The sequence below is a fragment of the Martes martes genome (assembly GCF_963455335.1).
Source record: "Martes martes genome assembly, chromosome: 7".
Taxonomy (NCBI): Eukaryota; Metazoa; Chordata; class Mammalia; order Carnivora; family Mustelidae; genus Martes; species Martes martes.
In genome coordinates this window covers 29,494,176-29,510,245 of record NC_137894.1, presented here as the reverse complement: position 1 = coordinate 29,510,245, position 16,070 = coordinate 29,494,176, and the positions used below count along the sequence as shown (strand labels likewise).

The window sequence follows — 16,070 nt, the reverse complement described above, 5'->3', positions numbered from 1 at the left end:
GGCATTTTGATAGATAGGGAGCCCTAGGAAAAGAGAACGTTTTTAAGGCAGAGGATAGCAAGAACAAAGATTGAAAGGCTGGGTATAGTACAGATTTTTTTTCAGAGACCAGTCCAGTTAGAAACGTGTGGATGGGTAATGAGTGAAGGCTCTTGAATGTTTGGCTTAGTATTTAAATAGGTTTAGATGAATCATTTGAAAGTCTTTCTATAACAACTCAAATTACGTTGGTGTACTCCTTAATCTTTTCTTGAAACTTTTCTATTATATATATTTTCTAAAGTGGTCATGGATATTAGAGATTTCTCCTTCCAACAAGGGATAAAAAATAAAATCTTAATAGTGAAGCACGTTGATGGGAGAAGGTATAATTTCAATAATCCTGGCACTGCATCTACATACTTTTGGGGGCATCTAAGGCTTAAAACACACTTGTAGGCAAATCTTAATGGCCAAAAGAGCAGAAGCAAAACTGGGAATAAAATAATTGCATTCATTAAGCTCCTACCTCCAGGCATTGTGCCAGGTGATTTACTCAGAATATTTTCGATTGACCAAACAACCCTATTTAGGTTTATGGCAACTGAGGCTCAGAGAGGCTAAATAAATTGCTCAAGGTAACCAAGATAGTAAGCTCAGCTAGTAAAAGATGGATGTCAGTTTTGAAACCAGGCCTCACTGATCCTCTATTTTCTCTACTGATCACTTTTATTTGTTTTTACTATATAAAGGAGGCCAGAATGGTAAGTTTATGATGCATGCATCAATGAAAAGGACTAAATATTTAACAGAGGGAATTTAATGGTCTAGAGAAAAATCAGGCCGAAATATTCAAAACTGGTTTTAGAATGGTTTAGAGATCAAGATAAAGAGAGATGAAGTTTAGGGCTGCTTCTCGATCCAGTATGAACAATGATTATATGATAGATCTCATTTAGGCATACCAAGGGAGCAAGAGTCTACTTTTCATTTGGAGACTAAGAGAGTAAATTCCATGAGAATAGGGTTATTTGTCTGTACTCACTGATACATCACAAGTCCCTAGGACAGGGTCCACCTCACAGTAAGCATTCAATAAACTTTTGCTGACATAATGTAAAGTCATGTAAGGGGTATTCTCATTAGAATACTCTTGAAATAGAGATGGGGCGCCTGGGTGGCTCAGTGGGTTAAGCCTCTGCCTTTGGCTCAGGTCATGATCTCAGGGTCCTGGGTTCGAGTGCCGCTCTCTGCTCAGCAGGGAGCCTGCTTCCTCCTCTCTCTCTCTCTCTCTCTCTCTCTGCCTGCCTGTGATCTCTCTGTGTCAAGTAAATAAATAAAATATTAAAAGAAAAAAAAAGAAATAGAGATCAAGGTAGCAGAGTAGTAAGCTTAAAAATGAAGTTGTTAGGGTACTCTCTTTAACACTCAACCCCAGGGTAAAAAACAAACTACCAAAACAAACATACAAAAAAGCAATAGTTGTAAAACATTAGCCTGATTTTACAATGAAAGGTGGACAAAAGAAATTAAAAGACACTTTTGCACTTTATACAACACCTAGGACTCTGTGGATAATCAGATTCAATGAAATGGAATCCAGAGTTTTGACCTATTATTTTAATGTTTAAACTTTTGTGAGCAATATATCCAGGGGCTGTTTTTGGAAAATAAAATGGCTATCTAATCTGAGTACCCTAAAAGTACCAACAATTTCTTTCTTATAGATGGCAAGCAATGGAATGAAAATCTCAAAATCATTAACTCAAAGAAGTAGCAGAGCACACCTCCATAAGTTTTTATTTTTCTAATTTTGATACTATGTTCTATAAAAACATACAAAAAAAGCTGCAACAAAGAGCACAGAAGGAAAAAAAAAAGTCTTCGGAAGATAGCAATCCTTCCTAAAGAGAAACTTTAAACGATTTAAAGAGAATAAAAGCAGGCTCCATAGACTTTTCCCTCTGTTTTTCACAAGCTTTTCTAATATTTCTTCTTTGATGGAAAATGAATAACTACCACTTATCACAAAATGTCTTCTTTCAGATATGTGCTGTATATATTACTTTCTTCAGAACAGACAGTTCTTCAAGCTGCTCAAGTCTTTCAGCTGCAGCAATTTTTCTTATTTCTGTTATACTGCAATTCTTCCACAGAATATCATAAAGACCCAATAGAAAAAAACTCCTTTGATCTCCCGTTTCCTAAAGGCGGTACTATGTATCTCAATCAATATTTTAACTAAATTTTCTCTATCTTTTTCATTTAGTTCCACAATATTTGCTTACTTCAATAATTCCTAATACTAAAGTTTAATTTGTCAGCGTGATCATATCATATTTTCTTCTGTATTACATTAATATGAAAGATAGTGAGCATTTTCTTTCTAATCAATTAATTAATACTTGCTTGCAGCAGTCTACATGTCCTTAACCTTCAGTTAATAATAACATAGACATTATCAGGTCTTGCCTTTTCAGTTATTGCAGAAATTTTGTAGTCTTTTTTTTTTTTTTAAGATTTTATTTATTTATTTATTTGGCAGACAGAGATCACAAGCAGTCAGAGAGGAAGGCTCCCCCCTGAGCAGAGAGCCTGATGCGGGGCTCGATCCCAGGACCCTGGGATCATGACCTGAGCCGAAGGCAGAGGCTTTAACCCACTGAGCCACCCAGGCACCCCATTTTGTAGTCTTTCAAAAGATAACTCACTGATTTTAGGGTCTTAGATTTTTTTTTTAAATGTTACAGAAGATTAAAACACATATTTTTTCCTTATTGTAATATTTGGTTTAAAACACATTTTGTAATAAACTCTAAGTGAAATAACTTTTTAAAAGAACTAGGATTAGGGCGCCTGGGTGGCTCAGTGGGTAAAGCCTCTGCCTTCCGCTCAGGTCATGATCTCAGTGTCCTCCGATCCAGACCGGCATCGGGAATCTCTGCTCAGCGGGGAGCCTGCTTCCCTCTCTCTCTCTCTGCTTGCCTCTCTGCCTACTTGTGATCTCTCTCTGCCAAATAAACAAATAAAATCTTAAAAAAAAAATAAAAGAACTAGAATTAAAACAACTGCAAATTCTGAGGATAGGTTAGGTAACAAATGCCAAAGGAAAAAATACACAGGCCTTATTCTTTTAAAAATCCTTTAAAGACATTACAGTTCACTTGGTATTCTAAAATCACTAACGTTGAGATTTCATAGGCTCCAGATTGATTCCTTCAGTACACACACACCCACATACACGCAGTGATACTTGAAAAGAGAAGCCAAGAAATCTAAATTGTTGAGTATTTATTACCACTTTACATATCCTTTCTTATAAAGCATTGAGAACATAGGAAAAATAAAAAGTTCTGTCTTATTCACCTTTTGCCATCTGTGAGCCAAATGTCCTGCATGCTTAAAATCTAGCTTAGTATCATGACCCTTGCACCATCGTTTGAAAACACAAAGAGCAGATACTAGTTTTTAATCGGTGCTGAAATTAATCAAATTACAAAGGGGAAAAATATACCAGCGCACAACTCTCACAAGGGCTACATGAAAGTTACATATAAGAATTTTTAAGGTTAGGGGAAGTTGTTTTCAGGTACAGGGCAAAAGCTGTAGCCTCAAATCAACAGGTCTAAGAATTTAAGACCCTAATCCTACCAGTTAAGGTAATACCAAGTATTTTAGTACTTCAGTACGATACTTCCACTCTTATAAGGTGAAAATGCCTCAAAACACTGAGTCCTATAATGAACCACCTCCTTAAAAGAGCACCTACAGAGTTCCGGTGGCATGCCAAGACAGAACACACCACTATACCTCACTCAATCAAGGTTGGACTTGAGTAGGGGAGCAGAGGTGGAGAATCCATTAATTACACAATAAAGTATGTGTTGTAGAGCGGAGTAGTTTTAACGAGGGTCTTCGAATACTGCGATGAACGCATTAAACAACTGGGGGGAGGAAATTTTCCATCTTACACGTGGAAATAAAATTCAAAAATTCTGACTGGAGGCTGGTGATTAGCACAACTTTGTGGAATAACCTAACTTTTCACATACAACACAATCCTAAAACTTTTAAGAGATCGTCTATGCAAATGGCACCAAGTATCACCTTTTCAAGCCTTCGCCGGCAATGGAAGTGGGTCGGACACCCCCAAACCATCACCCTACCCCCACAGGAAATGAGTTCTGTCTTCCCCCTCCCCTTGGACGGCCTTCCTCCCTTCCCCCAACCGGAAGTGAGGCGCCCCCATTCAGTCGGCCTCAAACCGAGACAAACCAGTAACAACAGCAAAAGAGAGATGATCCTCAAGGGGGTGAAGGGCACCTCCACTGTGGCCACCCCGAAGCTCGCCGTGCTTACTGACCTGCTGACGATAGGGGCAGGCAGGGGCCTGGGGCCTACAGAAAGTCCCTTGCACAGAGGACAATTCCCTGAGCCCCTCTCAATCGCCTTCACTCTTCTCACTCCGTCGCCTCACAGCATGGAAAAAAATTCATCCGCAGCACTTTATTTTGACATATTTTCTTTCCCTTTACCTAGTCGCTTAACCATCTTCCCATAGGTAACTTTTCTTAGCGCAGTAACATTTAAAATTGTTCCGGTGGGGAGAAAAATGGAATATTATTCCCCATACCTTCAGAAAAATGGAGGGATTATTTTGTTCAAATGCGGCGAAGGACTACGTGATTACGCAAGGTGAGTCTTACTTTCGCGGAGGTTTCTGGGAGATGTAGTTTTTTAAATTGCTAAGGCCTGCAGAAAGGAATCGATAATTGCTATATACTGGAATCCTTGGAAACACAAGTTTTGTATTCGAGGGCAGGCTGACCAGGGGACTTCGGCACCAAAAGGGCCAATACTCTGTTGCCCTTTTCCTCTGGAACTTAAGGGAACCAAAATTTCCCTTCACTTTGGCCCAAGGTCCTGCTCGTCCTGCCCTCTTCCTTTGGCCACGCCCCCGTTACCAATCAGGTGCCCTCATAGGCTCATCCTCTGGAGGTAGGAACGCGAGAGGAGGGGCGTCACGGTGACTCCTCCCGCGGGGCCGAAGTGAGGCTGGTGAGAGGGGCCGACGGCCTAGGGCTCGTGCGCGCGCGCGTGCTCGCCCCTAGGGAGCGCGGCAGCGAGTGTGCGCGCGGAGGGGTGGCGCGCTGGACTGGGAGGAGGCTGGCTGGCTGGTGGGCTGGGCGGGCGGCGGGCGGCGGGCGGCAGGCGGCCGGGAGCGCGCGGCAGACTCGGCGGCGGCGAGTAGTTAGTTACTTGTTAGTGTCAGTTGCTCGGTGGAGGCGGCCGCGGTCACCAGGAAGGGGACGGGACGGCCGGCGATGGTGGTCACCACAGCGGCATGTGCGCCTTTCAGGTAACGGGGGCAGGGATCCCCGCGTCCCCTTGGTTCCCTTCTCCTCCGGCGCCGATTTGTGGGACCACGGTCGTCCTGGGGTGAGGGCGCTGACCCGGGGGAATCCGGGCGGGGCGGCTCGGGGTCGAGTGGCGCCGCCGCGGGGGCCCAGGCGGCCGGTGTGTCCCGCCTGGCGCGGGCTCTGCGGCCACCCCCGAGCCCCGCCGCCCCCGGGGCTCGCCGCCGCCGCCGCCCCCGCCCCCTACCGCGCCGGCAGCGGCGGCCCCGGTAGCTCGGCGCCCCCCAGAGGAGGGAAAGTTGGGACCTGGAGACGAGGGACGCCCCCGGGCGCTGCTGGGAAGCTGCTGGGGAAAGTGAAGCCTGTAAAGAGCTGGATGCGGGGAGACTGGGGCAGGAAGGGCTTCTCTCTCTCTTTGCTAAGTCTACACGGTCATCCTGCTCCAAACCCGGGCGGATCCGGCGCAGGGTCGCCGGCCGCGCCGGGACGAAACCCGGGGGCTCTTTGCCCACTCCCTTGGCCAGGCGGTTTGTGAGGGCCCTAACGTGCGGGTTTGCTGGGTTGTTTGGGGATTTTCAGTGGTTCGGTTGGTCAGTTTGTTTCTCCTTTGCCCTTTGACTCATCCGTTCTTGCTACTTTTCTTACCTCCCGCGTTGAGGACCAGCAGTCTGAACCCCCATCCCTCCCCCTCACTGTCTCTGCACCATCGGTCTGAGAATTTGATTTCGTTTTTCGACCTTTGACAATGTTAAAGACTGAGCAACAGGAGGGAGATTTCCCACCTTTAAATGGTACTTTTTCGCCATCCGTTTTTTCCCCCTCTAAGATCCAAGTTTAGGAATTTGAGAGCTGTGGAATGGAGTTATTAGAAGGCTGGCGTTGAGGGGATAGTGACGAGTTAAAAGAAAACTATGATTTCATCTTATTGGCTTTGCTATAGAAAACCTAATACATTTTTCTTCTGCCTCTGTGAAATGTGGTAAGATTAGGTGTTGAATTAAGTATTTGGAGACTTACATAAAAGGCTATTTTTAGGTCATTGGATGATGTATGTCAACAGCTTTTCACCTGAATCGTGTTTGCCACCAGGATTCTGTTTTGGGGCCTGTGTACTGATTTTTTGTTCAGCCACAGCGTCTTTTTATCCTGATAAATGAAATGATGTAGGAATGTGTGTAGTGGGAGAACCCATATTGCTCTCTATAGTGTGGAAGTGAAAAACGTGAATTATGCACAGGGGTAAAACTTTCCATGAGCAGTCTTGGATAGTTGCTTCATGATGGCCTCTCTTGTAATCTCGGAGCTTTTCCAGATAGCTCAATTCACTGACTACCTTAATTACTTTCTGAAGTGCCTGCCACTTCTCTTCCGTGACTCTTTTAGTAAGCTATAATGGCAGGTATGGTACATTTTTGTGGCTTCGAAGATGAGAGTTATAGCTTTGGCCCAGAGATTAATAGTTAACAATGCAAGCAGAATTCATACCATTCCTAGTGAGTTTTGGCTATGACCAACTCAAAAACTATGTGAAAAAACAAACATCTTTCCATAGCTGTCAGAGGGGGAAATATTTTATCATGTCTTTATTTTGGAGACTCTAACTTGATCATATTATGTGGGAAAAAAATGTCAAATTATTTTCTTTGAGGCTTTGTGATGTGTGGTCCTCCTTTCTATCCTTTATCTCCCTTTTAGGGACTGATATTTATGTTTGGCTGGGTTCCAGGATGGGAAGAAAATATTTTGGCAAAAGGAAAAGATAAGATTGCTTTGAACTGTTATGGTGTTATGAGTATTCCTTTTACCCAGTGATAGTGCAGAGAAACTTCCTTGCTAATGTTTGTACCCCATTAACATTCTGTCAGAATTCATTTTTAAGAGTCTGCCCTGAGGCCCATAAAGAAATAATGCCACTTCATAACTGTTTCTGACAATCACATTAAAAAATGTGTTCCTGGAATGCATTATATGTGTACTCATATAAACATTTATCTATGTACATTTATGGTAATGTAAATATTTAAGTCTGAGAGCTTAAAAACTTTTATTTGCTTATTTGCATACATGTTTTGCAACATCTAACAGTGCCAACCGTATTTGCCAAATAAGCATCAGCCATAAATTCATGCTTTGGCACATTTCATATAATAACTCTTCTAAATTGCTCCATGGTGAAGCATCATGAGATTAGCATTTGCTTCATGAGAGAGATTTGTTGTTGTTTTTAACTGTAATGATGTGCTGTTTAAGTGGAACAGGTGCTGGGCTCTAGCTGTTTATGTTGAAACCTGCCAAATCATACTCTTTTGTTGGTTGGGTTGTTTAAGTAATTTAGGAACCAGACTGTGGCCCCTGGCATGCCAAGAGTGAGTTCAGGGTTCCATATCACTGCTGCACATCCCTGTTTTACTGTAAGAGGCAGGTGTGTGTGATGAGCTTTGCTTTCTCATTGCTTTTCTCTCTGTAATTCCTAGTCCTCACCACCACCACAGTCCTTTCATTACTAGAGCTCCTTGGAAAGTCTATAGGCTCCTTCTTTCACTGATGTTTTGTTTTCCTTGTAGAACTAGAAATTCTAGGAACTTTCAGGCCAGGAATAGATAGTTCGTATTTATTTGACAAATGTTTTGATTGCCTTTTAAGTGGTAGGCTTGGTAGGCTCTGAGTATAATGTAGAATGATGTTCCTTCTTGCAAGCAGTGTACAGTTGAGAAGATAGTTGGTAACTGATAATTAACAATGTGCTGTGATCTGTGACACAGGTGTAAGTAGATTCCTATGGGTAGAAGCACCACCTGTCTGAGAATTGGGGTGGGGTAGGTGGGAGTAGTTGACTCAGACTTGGGGTAGTTGGGGAGGGGGAGTCCTGAATTACATCCTCGTGGATTACCCGAGCTAATCTTCAAGAGTAGGACTTAACTACATGCAGAAAAAGGGAGAGGACATTTTATTTTTATTTATTTATTTATTTTGATAAAAGAACAGTTTATTTTGCTCCTTAACCCATCTGGCCTCCCCCTTCCCTTAACCCTGTCACCTCAATATATGGGAAAGAACATTTTGGACTAGCCCTGTCCTATAAAAATAAAATGTGAGCCACAAATATGTCATATACATGTGTGAATTTTCTAGTAGATGCAGTTAAAGAAAGTGAAATTCATTTTTTTAAGATTTTATTTATTTATTTATTTATTTGACAGACGGAGGTCACAAGTAGGCAGAGAGGCAGGCAGAGACAGAGAGAGGGGGAAGCAGGCTCCACGATCCCAGGATCCCAGGATCATGACCTGAGCGGAAGGCAGAGGCTTAACCCACTGAGACACCCAGGTGCCCCTGAAATTCATTTTAATAGCAGATTATTTAACATGATATAGCTAAAATATTATCATTCAACATATAATCAGTATTTTGAAAGTATTGAGATATTTGACATTCCCCTTTTCATACTAAGTCTTCAGAGTCTGGTATGTATTTTAAATTTAAAGCACATCTCAATTTAGACTAGTCACATTCAAGTAATCAGAAGCTACAGGTGGACAGCACAGTTTTCAAACAGGGGCTAGTGAAGTGGCAAGAGGCCAAATCACTGAATGCCTTGCCAGCCAAGTTAAGGAGCTTTAACTTTATCCTGAAGGCTGTGAGGATTGAGTGGAGGAAAAATGCTGGGATGGAATCAGGTTTGTGTCTTAGACCTATCCTGTTGACAGTGAAGTGAATGCAGGATTAGAGAAGGGCAAAACTGGAAGCAAGATCAGTCAGGAAGCCACTCCTGGTGAGAAAGGATGAGGGATAAAAAGGGGCAGGGTGGATGTATAAGAGATCGAGTATTATCAGCAATACAGGGTAAATAATCAGGTTATGGAGTTCAGTAAGGTTGAAAATTTAGGATGATTTCACTTTTCTATTGGGAGCTACCTTATGGGGCAAGTGAAGAGAAGCCAACCATCTGTGCCAGACAGACCAAAGATGAAAAAAGGAAACTATTGAGTGATTTGTCTCAGAAGCTGAGGGAGGAGAGAGTATTTCAAGGACTAGGAGTGGTCAACACTGTATCCTGCCATGAAAAGGCCAAAGAAGATAAGGACTAAAGAAAACTTCTGAGACTGGTGGTTAAAATGTCATTTGTAACCTTAGCTAGTGCAGCTAGCTACATTGTAATGCATTTAGGGGGTTAATAGTGAACAGAAGCGTAGCTAATTCAGGGCTAATAACAGTGTTTTCAACAGAGAACTGAAAAAAAGAGATATTGAAGATTGTGACTGAATCAAAGAACTGTGGAGTCCAGGCTGGGTGAGGAACACGAAGCCTGGGAAGGATGATTCAGTTAGGAGAAAACGAAGGGCATGAAAGGCTAGATAGGTGTCACTGTGAAGCTGAAGAGCTAGTGAGGAGGGAGCAATGGTATTAGCTTTTATTTATGGAGTACCTACTACATGCTAGACACTTTACCACCTTATTTCTAATTCTAACACTAATTCTACAGTGTAAGTGTTATTAACCTTATAGTTTTTCCTTTGCCATTATCCATCAGATGAAGAAACAGGATTGGAGAGGTTAACTAATCGGTCCAGAGATATACATTATCAAGTGATGAAACCATGATCCAAAGCTTATTCTTTTTTTCCCCAATCATATTCTTCTTCTTTTTAAAAGAGTTTTCATTTTTTTAAGTAAACTCTAGGCCCAGTGTAGGGCTTGAAGTCACAACCCCAAGATCAAGTGTTAAATGCTCCATCAACTGAGCCAGCCAGGCACCCCCAAATCATATACTTAAGAAGATAAGACAGAAAATGTCATAGTGATGAGAAGTCGTTGAAAGACACTGGGATGGGGGCACCTGGGCGGCTCAGTGGGTTAAAGCCTCTGCCTTTGGCTCAGGTCATGATCCTGGGGTCCCGGGATCGAGCCCCACGTCGGGCTCTCTGCTCGGCGGGGAGCCTGCTTCCCCCCCTCTCTCTGTCTCCCTCTCTGCCTACTTGTGATCTCTGTCCATCAAATAAATAAATTAAAAAAAAAAAGACACTGGGATGTTTAATTTAGGATTTCAGAAGTGTGTTATTCATTTAACAAATGGTTTCTAGGTGTACTGGTTGCAGTAGCAAACCAAACACAAAGTCCTTGCCCTCATGAATCTTACATTCTAGAGAGAATAAGATAGACATTAAACAAAATAAGTGAGAGTTATTGTTATATTAGAAGGTGATAGATAAGTGCTGTAGAGAAAAATCAAGCAAGCAAGCAAGCAAGCAAGCGGGACAGGAATGCCACAGAGTCTGTGCACTTTTAAAGAGAGTGTCTGGGAAGGACTTGGTGAGAAGTGAGCAAAGACTTGAAAGACGTAAGGGGCATACTAGGTAGAAGAAACGTTTTACATTGGTCCTGAAGCAGAGACATGCTTGGCCAGTGTACCTACACTGGACTGAACAGAAGAGAAGGTGGTAAGGTCAGAGAGATAACTGGGTCCAGATCTCCTAGAACCTGTAGGCCACATTGTAAGCACTTGGATGTTTACTTTGTGCATTGGAAACTATTACAGGGTTTTGAGCAAAGGAGTGACATGATTAGATTTATGCTTTAAAAAACTTCACTCTGGGCCATTGTGTTGAAAGTAGTCTAAGGAGGCACAGAGTAAAATCAAGAAGACCTGTTAGGAGACTCCTAAAAAATTCAGTTGAGAGATAGTCTTGGACCAGGGAATTGAGAAGTAATTGGATCTGTTAGATTTACAAAAGAGTTGCACAGATAGTACGGAGAGTTTTGTTATACCATGTTTCTTAATCTTTCCATTACTGACATTTTGTAATAGACAATCCTTTGTGGTGGGGGTTTGTCCTGCACAGTAGGATGTTATCCAGCATCCCTGTCCTTTATCCACTAGATGCAAGTACCATATCCGTAGTTCTAACAAACAAAAATGTTTCCAAACATTGCCCAATTTCCCTTATGGGGCAAAACTGCTCCTAATAAGAACCACTACCATATATCCTTCACTGTGTTTCCCCTATGTTAACATCTTATATAACATTTATCAAGCTAAGAAATTAACATTTGTACAATACTTCAGTGGAACTCCTGGTTTTATTTGTATTTTACCAGTTTTTCCACTACTATCTTTTCTCCATTCCGTTATTTATACTAAGATATTACATTGCTTTTAGTTTTCAGGTCTCCTTTATCTCTTCTTGGTCTTATCTCTTATGACCTTGATACTTTTTAAAGAGTACTAGTTAGGTGTTTTGTAGGATGTTCCTCAGTTTGGGTTTGTCTGATGTTTTCTCATTAGAATGGGGTTAGGGATTTTGGGGAGAAGAATACCATAGCAGTGAAGCGCCTTTCTTATAGGAGATATCTTATAGGAGATAAATGATACCAACATGACTTATCGCTGGTAATCCCTCTGTTAAGGTGTTTTCTGGTAAATTTCTCCACTGGAAAGTTATTTTTCCCTTTCCCTACTCTCTTCAGTAGAAGCAGGTTGCTAAGTCCAGCCTACACTCAAGTGGGGGAAGAATTAAACACCTACTTCCTGGAGGAGGAGAATCAATGAATTTGTGACATATATTAAAACCACTATAGTAATTGGTAAATATTGGGGGGGGGATATTTTGAGGCTTTGCCAGTATCCTGTTTCTGCTCACTAATTTTAGCATTCATCAGTAGATCATACTGATAATAATTATTGCTATTGTGTTCTAAAAATACTTCTTTATTTTGCTAATTTTTTCTGTATTTGTTAATTGGAATTCTTTTGTAAGGAAGACTTGTCCTTTCTCGTCTGTTTTTCTGTCTACCTGCTTAATCATTTATATCAATGCCAGTTCATGGATATTTATTTTAATCTTAGGGTTATAGTTCAGTGCTAGCATTATTTATTTTATTGACCAAATTTCCAGCTTTTGTCATTGGGATCTCTTTTAGGTTGACTCTGTCCTATGCCATACACCTTTCGTTTGTGTGTATACGTGTACACGTCTCTATTCTCTGGTACTACTAGATGCTTCAGGCTCATTGTGTATTTTTCCTGCAATAGCCCTAGGCTCATTTTTTTTCAAGAAGCTGTGGCTCCTTTTATCAGAGAATGGTATTCTGAGGCCAAGCTCTGGATGCTAGGTGTGCTTGTTGCTACTTGAGTGTCACTGCTTCTGGGCACATTCAGTGGACAGAGAGGTAGGAAATATATGTATGTATACTAATCTATGTATCCACACGTAGCTGTGTTTATTTCTGTATATAAAAGTAGGCCTGCATTTATACTTATGTGACTCCAGTTGGATATGTTTTGATCCAACTATTTTGCTAATAGATTGGATATAGAATGTGAAAAGAGAGTGGTCAAGGATGACTCCAAGGTTTTTGGCTTGAGAACCGGAAGGATGGAGATGTCATTAACAGAGATGTGAAGACTGTGGGCAGAGCAGATTTCTGGGAAGAGTTCAGGAATTCTTTCCCAGGCTGGCTAAGTGTTTGAGATGTCTAATAGATATGCTAATAGGATTATCAAGTCAGCAGCTGAACAAATGAATGTGGAGTTCAGAGGAGAGTGGTCCAGGTTGGATACATGCGAGTTGTCCATATAGATGAGATTGATGCCTGAAGAGTGCATGTTGATAGAGAAGAGGTTCAAGGACTGACCCCTGGAACATAACAGTCAGAGAGATGAGGAAGAGCAGTTCTGCAGATGTTAAGGATGGGGGTATAGTTACAGGGTGGATTCCATACCCATCATTAATAAACACTTGTTATTTTCAAGGCATTGAGCTGTTTTGGGGATTAACCTTGCTTCCTTCCTCCATAAACTTACAATCTAGGATGAGACAAATTACAGACTTAAAAAGAGAAGCGGTGGAAGGCAAGTCCTGGATAATAGTACAGATACAACATCCTGGAGAAGCTTGTCAGAGGACATGGACAAAAGAAGGGGACAGAAAGTGTGCCAGCTGCAGGTCAACATTAACGCGAGCCTGTGTCAGTCAGGGAACTTGCCAGGGCTTCATGCCCACAACTAGTAATTATTGACAAGCAGAAGCTCCTCCATGTGTCGACCTTGGTTTCTTAGGTTGCTTCTGCTCTTAGTGCCCTGCCATTATTAAGTTTTGGGTTGGTAATTGTACCTATGGTCGTTGGCTGTCCATTAAGCCACTCAATGAACTGGTTAGGAGGGTTTCTGCTGCAACTCACTTTTTAACTTTTGCCCTTTGCCATCTTTTCATAATCAGTGGGATTCAACTCAGGACTGCTTAAGATAAAATGTTTCCATGTAAAATAAAGCAGCACTGGGCTTCCCTTCTTCTGTGAACATGCTTATTTTTTGACTGCTTCTTAAATGATCTTTGACATTCCCACTTATCATTTGGTATTAAAGTCATACCCAAAATACATTTATAGAACTTTAAAGTAATTTAAACTTGTAACCTAGTAAACTGAGGTTTTAGTAAAATATTTTACTTTCATCTCCTTTGTACTAAAAATGGATAGGCTTTCATTGCCTGCTGAGAAGAGGTAGTACAGGTATCCTATGAGACAGATAAGGAGTACCTATCGAATAATTATTTCTTAGTCCCTCTTAAAGAATTGTACGGAAAATAAGGGATTTATCTGTTTTATATGATAGGGGGTTAGAGAATTGCAGGATTTCATTCTCAGTTATTCCACCAAACTGGTTGGCAAAGCTGTCATCCACTTACGGATATGGGTGTGTTGTATTTATTTGTTGTGAGAAACTTGAGCATATGCTGAATGGAAAGAGACTCTGTCACTTGTCTTGTTAGCAGGGTCCCTAGCACATAACGATACTCACAACGATTTTGGGTGAAGGAAGTACGTAAGATCCTTGAAGACATGAAATAAGACATAAAGTAAGACATGAAGAGTTAGCTTGGTCAAGAAAAGTTAGGATACTAAAACTTTAGTTGTCTAAGTCAGAATTAGGGCAAAGTAAAATAAATCTGTATGGTAACATCCTCATTTTAGAATAAGCCAGACAAATACTACTACTGTAAAAATGTGATCACTGTTTTTCAGGTGGCCCATAATCCTACCCTCCAGTAGGGTAGGATTCTAGGTTCTTCTAGCTCAGGAGTCAAACTGCTTGAATTTGAATCCGGTGCAACTACATACCAGATGTTCGACATTAAGTTTGTTTTTTTGACTATTCTTCATTTTCCTCGTTTGTAAAATGAATATTTCTACTTTAAGAGGTTGTCAGGTGAAGTATAGATAGCAAACACATAAATGTTTTGATGTAACTATTCACTTAATTTGAACTGTTACTCTAAAAATGCTGAGATGCTAGTATCTTAAAGTTTTTCATTTTCTAGAAAATCATGTGTGCTGCGTGATAATTAAGGTGGGGGAAGCCCCATGTGAAAAAGAGAAAAAGACTAATGGGAAGTATACTAATATATTCACAGTGATGTGTCAGAACTAAGAATAATTGGTTTTCTACTTTTTGCTGTCTCCATATTTTTCCTCTTAATTTATCAGATTTTTGTTAAATATTTAACTATAAGTCAGAAATGGGCTTTCAAGAGCATATTACTTTTTGAGCATTCAGCATTGCGTTATGGATTAAGAACATAGATTCTAGACCTAGACTGCCTGGGACTGAATCTCATCTCTGCCACTTATTAGCTGTGTGATCTTGGGAAAGTTATTTTATTTCTCTATGCCTTAGTGTTCTCATCTGTAAAATGGGGATAATGATAGTACCTAAGTCAGAGGGTTTCTAATGAGCTAATATTTACAAAGTGCTTAAAGTAATGCTTGGGGTATAGGAAATACCATGTATTTGCTGATAAAGGATAGAAATATTACATTTAAAAATTAATGAACGATTTTAGCTTCCCAGTGTATTTATAGGTTAATCTGCAAGTTTTCCTCTAACTCTCCTATCTCTACCTTCCTGAGCTTCTTTGATTCCACTGATGGTGGAGAAGCAGGAAAACTATTTTTCTCATAAATTCTTTGTATGACAGGAGCATTTTTCATTGTTTAAAGTTAGGATCTAACCCCTCACCCTCCCATAATTTTCAAAGTAGATTCAGTTACTTTTGTTACTACAGGGGAGATGCCATGGTACACCATTTCAATATGTTATAATAGTCAATTGAATATTTCGAAGGCTGAGAAACTGTCTTCTTCCCAGGTGTGCAACAGTTTTTATAGATTTTATTTGGGTATGAAGTAGGAGTAATTGTGGGAGTTAGTGTGAAAGAAGATTTAAGGCATTGGAGAAGCAAGAAAAAAAGTATTTTCCTGATGCCAGTTCTCTCCTTGACTTGAAAATTCTTTTAGCAATAATATCCCCAGACTATTTTTCAGCATTTGCCTATTAAGGACTGGCTGTATTCACAATGTTAAACCTTACAACTAAATATTTCAGGTAGACTGACAGATCTTAATTCAGCTGTTTGTCCTGAAGTTAAAAGAGGTTATTGTTTTCCAAAATCAGTGAGGAAATTAGTAAAAGAGTGATGAAATGTCCAGAAGAGAATCCTGTGGTTTAATAACCTTTTTTCTTCTATGCAGCGTAAGAACAAGTTTACTTTGTTTCTTTTTAAAGATTTTATCTATTTATTTGTCAGAGAGCGAGAGCGAGAGCGAGAGCGAGAGAGAGCTTGAGCACACAAGCAAGGGGAGCAGCAGGCAGAAGGAGAAGCAGGCTCCCCACCAAGAGGACCCTGGGATCATGACCTGAGCCAAAGGCAGAGGCTTAACCCATGGGATCACCCAGGC

The 16,070-nt window shown here is 40.9% G+C and overlaps 2 protein-coding genes across 8 annotated transcripts in view; one reads left to right on the top strand and one right to left on the bottom strand.

Moving 5' to 3' along the window:
• The window catches only part of HMG20A (high mobility group 20A), a 76,794-nt gene extending 72,136 nt beyond the window's left edge, over positions 1-4,658 (bottom strand). For 3 of the 7 annotated variants that reach the window (XM_080807975.1, XM_080807973.1, XM_080807974.1), the window contains exon 1: positions 4,343-4,658. The gene's annotated coding sequence lies outside the window, so the exon portion shown is untranslated. The remainder of the gene's footprint in view (positions 1-4,342) is intronic. The other 4 variants (XM_080807970.1, XM_080807972.1, XM_080807976.1 and 1 more) reach the window with 2 other exon arrangements.
• A 455-nt stretch (positions 4,659-5,113) lies between these two features.
• Positions 5,114-16,070, top strand: part of PEAK1 (pseudopodium enriched atypical kinase 1) — a 294,195-nt gene continuing 283,238 nt past the window's right edge. Inside the window, exon 1 of the mRNA XM_080808166.1 lies at positions 5,114-5,338. The gene's annotated coding sequence lies outside the window, so the exon portion shown is untranslated. The remainder of the gene's footprint in view (positions 5,339-16,070) is intronic.